This window comes from Urocitellus parryii, chromosome 3 (assembly GCF_045843805.1).
Source record: "Urocitellus parryii isolate mUroPar1 chromosome 3, mUroPar1.hap1, whole genome shotgun sequence".
NCBI classification, from domain to species: Eukaryota; Metazoa; Chordata; class Mammalia; order Rodentia; family Sciuridae; genus Urocitellus; species Urocitellus parryii.
Genome location: NC_135533.1, coordinates 6,019,273 through 6,024,809, shown reverse-complemented (window position 1 = coordinate 6,024,809; position 5,537 = coordinate 6,019,273).

Below are 5,537 nucleotides of genomic sequence, written 5' to 3'. Positions count from 1 at the left end.
ATTGTGCCCAGTCAGACTGCGGCATTATTCAGGAGCCACTTGTCAAAAGAAACAAACTTTATTTTTAAAACTACAAACGCCAAACAAAACAGCTCCTCAGGAAAAACCCTCAGAGCCCAACTGCCACCACTGGCTTCCAGAAGCCTCTCCCCACACAAACCACACCACCTCCCACAATCCTCCTGCTCTTGAGGCCGATTGGCTGGGTCGTGTGGGCGGAGCCAAAGAAGTCCCCCAATGAGCAGTTCCGTAGTCTGAAGGGCAGGGAAACAGCCCAATGAATATCACCGCAGAGGAGCCAATCAGCTAGATGTTGCTGGGGCCGCTGTGAGCCAATCATCAGCTGGCAGTCTGAAGGGCAGGGAAACAGCCCAATGAACATCACCACAGAGGAGCCAATCAGCTAGATGTTGCTGGGGCCGCTGTGAGCCAATCATCAGCCGGCAGCTGGGAGTTTGCTGGCAGCTGGAAGTTTTCTGGGGCCCCTTTGGCTGTGGCTCTCAACAAGAAGACCTTAGAAGATGGAAAGATCTCTCTTGTTCTTGGATAGGCAGAATTAATATTGTCAAATGACCCTACTACCAAAATCACTATACAGATTTAGTGCAATTCCAATCAAAATCCCAATGACTTTACTCATAGAAATAGAAAAATCAGTTATGAGACACTCAGAATAGTTAAAGCAATCCTTAGCAAGAAGAGTGAAGCAGGTGGCATTACTATACCGGACCTTAAGCTATATTACAGAGCCACAGTAAAAAAAAAAAAAAAAAAAAAAAAAAAAAAAAAAAAAAAAAAAGAAAAAGAAAAAATCAGCATAGTATTGGCACCAAAATAGACTGGTAGACCAATGGTACAGAATACATGACACAGAGACTAACCCACATAATTACAGTTAGCTCATTAGACAAAGGCACCAAAAACATATATCAGAGAAAAGATAGCTTCTTCAACAAATGGTGCTAGAAAAACTAGAAAAACTAGAAATCCATATGCAGCAAAATGAAGTTAAACCCCTGTCTCTAACCATGCACAAAACTGAACTCAAAGTGGGTCAAGGACCTAGGAATTAAACCAGAGACCCTGCACCTAATCCATCCAACTTCTTTATCAAGACTCCTATAGCCTTGATAGAATCTAGAATCAATAAATGGGATGGAATCAAACTAAAAAGCTTCCACACAGCAAAGGAAACAATCAGTGAGGTGAATAGAGCGCCTACAGAATGGGGGAAATTTCTACCACACGCACATCAGATAGAGCACTAATCTTTAGGATAGATAAAGAACTCAAAAACCTTAACATCAAAAAAACAAATAATCCAATCAATAAATAAACCAAGGAACTGAACAGACCTTTCTCAGAAGATGATATACAATCAACCAATAAATATATAAAAATTTTCAACATCTCTAGCAATTAGAGAAATGCAAATCAATACTCTTCTAACATATCATCTCACTTCAGTCAGAGTGGCAGCTATTAAGACTACAAACAAATGTTGGCAAGGATATGGAGAAATCGGCACACTCATACATTGCTGGTGGGACTCCAAATTGGTACAACCAATATGAAAAGTGATATGGAGATCCCTTGGAAATCTTGGAAAGGAACCACCATATGACCCAGCTATCCCACTCCTCAGTTTCTACCCAAAGGACTTAAAACAGCATACTATAGTGATGCAGCCCTATCAATGTTTATAGCAGCACGATTCAAAGTAGCTAAATTGTGGAACCAACCTAGATGCCCTTCAGTAGATGAATGGATAAAGAAACTGTGGTATATATACACAATGGAATATTGCTCAGCATTAGAAGAGAACAAAATCATGGCGTTTGCAGATAAATGGATGGCATTGGAGAATATTATGTTAAGTGAAGTAAACCAATCTTAAAAACCAAATGCCAAATGTTTTCTCTGATATGTGGATGCTGACCAAAATGAGAATGGGGGTAGCATGGGAAGAATGGAGGAACTCTAGATAGGGCAAGGGGAGGGGGGAAAAGGGAGGGGGTATGGGGGTAGGAAAGACGGTGGATGAGATGGACACCATTACCCTAAGTACATGTATGAAGACATGAATGGTGTGAAAATACTTTGTGTACAACCAGAGAAATGGAAAGTTGTGTTCTATATGTGTATTATGAATTGAAATACATTCTGCTGTCATGTATAACAAATTAGAATAAATAAATAAATTTTAAAAATAAATCATCATTACACATTAAAGAAGAACCCTTACAACTTAATAAGAAGGCAAATAATTTCATTGTAAAATAAGTAAACTGAATAAGTGTTTCTGACATTCAGTAAACTACAGGATGGTGCAATGGATAAGTTTTAACAGATGTATGTCAGAGTGAAATGGGAAGCATGGTCAAGATGACACACATGCCTGTCTGTCCCCACAGCTTCCTCATGCCCTCTGTGACCCATCTCTACTCACCCCAGCAGCCACCGACAGCCATGCACTGACATCCCTAATGACCGTTCCTTGCTGTGGACATGGGAATGGATTAGGCCCGCTGCAAACCTGAGACCTCAGATCTGTCACGGAGGAGGAGACGATTTTCATCACCATCGTCAACACATTCCACAACAGGGCATTTTGTTGGTTCCAAATTCAGAGAATGGAAGCCAATTTGGAAGGAATTTTGGCTTGTCAAGACACTACTTTAGCAGGAACAAAGAAAATCACATTTGGGGCTAAGCAAGGTGTCTCTCAAGACCTGGGACTGGGTGAAAAGCTCACTCTCCCGGTGCTGGTGGGCAGGACCAGCCCTAGAGGAATTATCTGGGATGTGAGGTTTAGCATCTCAAGCCCCCACCGCGCCCTTCTCACCGGCCAGTGTGTCTTCCTCACAGGACACCCCATCCTGCCTCATCCACTCTGTGTTCCTCCCCAGGCCACTACTGTGTGTTTGCCAGAGAGGCTCTTGGTTGGGTTGGAAGCGTGAAATTTGCCCACCTGACACAGGCAGAAACAGGTGGAGGATGATACAGCGAGAGACAGAATCGAAGGCCTGTGCACAGCAAGGTGCTCAGCAGGGTCCCTTGGCCTGCATCCACCAGATGCCAGAAGCAGCACCCCAGCTGTGCCAACAAAATGTGCCTCTAGAGTTTGTTCAATGTCCTCTGGTGGCCAAAATTGCCCCCACTGGAGAACCACTGCCTTCCATATTTCATATGAATTGTGGATTCCATACACAATGGGGCTTCACTCAGCCGTAGAGAGAGTGAGATCACGGCATTTCAGGAGTGGAGAACATCATGCCAGTGAAGTAAGCCAGGCTCAGAAGGTCAAGGATGGAATGTTTTCTCCCAGATGCGCAAGCTAGAGCAAAGTAAGGGGATCAAGGGGAAATGGAAGGGAGAGCAGGGGAGCAGTGGAAGGGATTGGGGAGGAGGGAAGACGGCAGGAAGAGAGAGCAATGGTGGGATGAAGTTGACCAATATACAACTATGGTGGGATTCACTGGTGTGTGTGTATGTGTGTGTGTGTGTGTGTGTGTGTGTGTGTGTGTGTGTGTTTATATCAGATATATATGTATGATATAAAAATCTGCAAGTAAATAGAGAAGACCAGTAGGGTACAGCAAAGCGGGAGGAGGATGGAGGGAGGGAAAAGGAAAGTACGAGAACTGAAGTGAAGCAAATTATATTCCATAGATTCCATTTTTATTTCATAGAATTATGTCAGAATGAACCCCATATTGTGAATAATTATCATGCACTACTAAAATAATTTTTTAAAACAACACAGACCTATGTGTTGATGAGACCATTTTTCTAAAAAGCATTTGCACCCATAATCAGCGAATTTTTACCCATAAGAACTCCTGGTTGTTATTCATGGACTATACACACAGCATTTTGGCAAATGACCACTTCCTCTGGAAGTCAGTCCTGCAATCTTGGGAGGCTCAATATTCCCAGTTTTTCTGGTACTCCTCTGGTGGAGTTGTCTTCAGGGTTATCAGCACAATGGAAGACAAGTCTCTAGAACAATAGTTGCAGTTTATTTTTAACCATAAGCACACTTTCAAGTTTGGTGATATGCTACTGACCAGATAGAAGTTCTGTCTAAAAAGGAAGTGCATTCTCAAGAGGTTACACTGTGGTCTCTAGGAATGGGGACGGTTCCACGGCCCTTCACTGCAGATCCCTTCACTGCCCGTCCCCTCTTCTCCGCCTATGAGGACATGGAGGACTCCTCAGCATGGGGTATTAGCTCATCAGGGCACATCGCTGACTGGCCTTAAGAAAAGAGGATTCAAGTTTCATAAGGGACACTTTTCCCACATCAGATATTGCAGACCACCACGTAAGCAGGGCACTGCTCTGAGAACCTGCCCCTCACAGGGACTCCTGCTAACCCCACTCACTTGAAACTTCTCAATTACAGGAACGATGACCCTTAAGACTGGCACGTTCTCAGGTCCTCCCTGGAATAATCTCCAAAGGGAAAAAAACCTGAATGGAATTGTATATAACAATGCAATAAAGTAAGAGGCTTTGCAGTCAAGGGGAGAGGAAATTTATTATTTTCCTCTTGTCCCTTCAAACTTGCTCCCTAGAGCTAGTTGTTCCCTGCCTCGTGAAGGAAATCTTGGACAGATTCTTCTCAGAAAAAAAATATCCAGTCACCACTAGTCACCTTTGCATCATCAAAACATCCAGGAGTCCAACTCTGACCTTCACTTCAGGGCAAACCTTCCCCAGTTGTGCCTGCTCAGGTTCAAGGGCTGCAGTGTGTCCAGGTCTCCTTGACCCTCTCCCAACGCTGGATTCTCCTCCTGATCCAGCCACTAGAGTCAATGTGAGGGGTGCAGTCTGGCCCTGTGGGGGACAGAGGCACATTTAGTGGCTTTTCTTGGGGGGCATTGTTGATGACTCCTCAGCAAGTCTCCCTGAAATCCACAAGCTTAATTGCAACTGGTACCCCATGCTCTTCTCCAGTTGGTGGCTTTAACCCTGATTCCCAGCACCTTACTTTCAGACCTCTGTTGCACATGGCACTGCTGGGACCCCATCACTCCATGGGTGGCCGCTTGGGCCAAGTCCCCTTTCAGCCTGCTCCCTCCTGGGTGGCCTGCATTGCTGGGCAGGAAACACGTTATTTTTTGCTCCTCAGTCAGTGAATATCCTGGTTGCTTCCACAAGCCTCTGCCTCCACTCTGTACTTCTGTCTCTGGGCAGCATCCTCTCAGGTTCTATTAAGCACCAAGGCCAAACTCCAGAAGACCCAGACGGTGTCCTCCCAGGAGTCTCTTAACATATTCCCCCCATAGCCTTGGAAATATCAAACTCCAAGAGCCACCTGGCTGGTACTGAGAGGGACCACACCCTGTTGAGTGTGAGACACAAAATGGCCCTACTTAACCACACAGTTACATATGGAGAACTGCTGAAGAGTCATCAACAATGCCCCCCAAGAAAAGCCACTAAATGTGCCTCTGTCCCCCACAGGGCCAGACTGCACCCCTCACATTGACTCTAGTGGCTGGATCAGGAGGAGAATCCAGCGTTGGGAG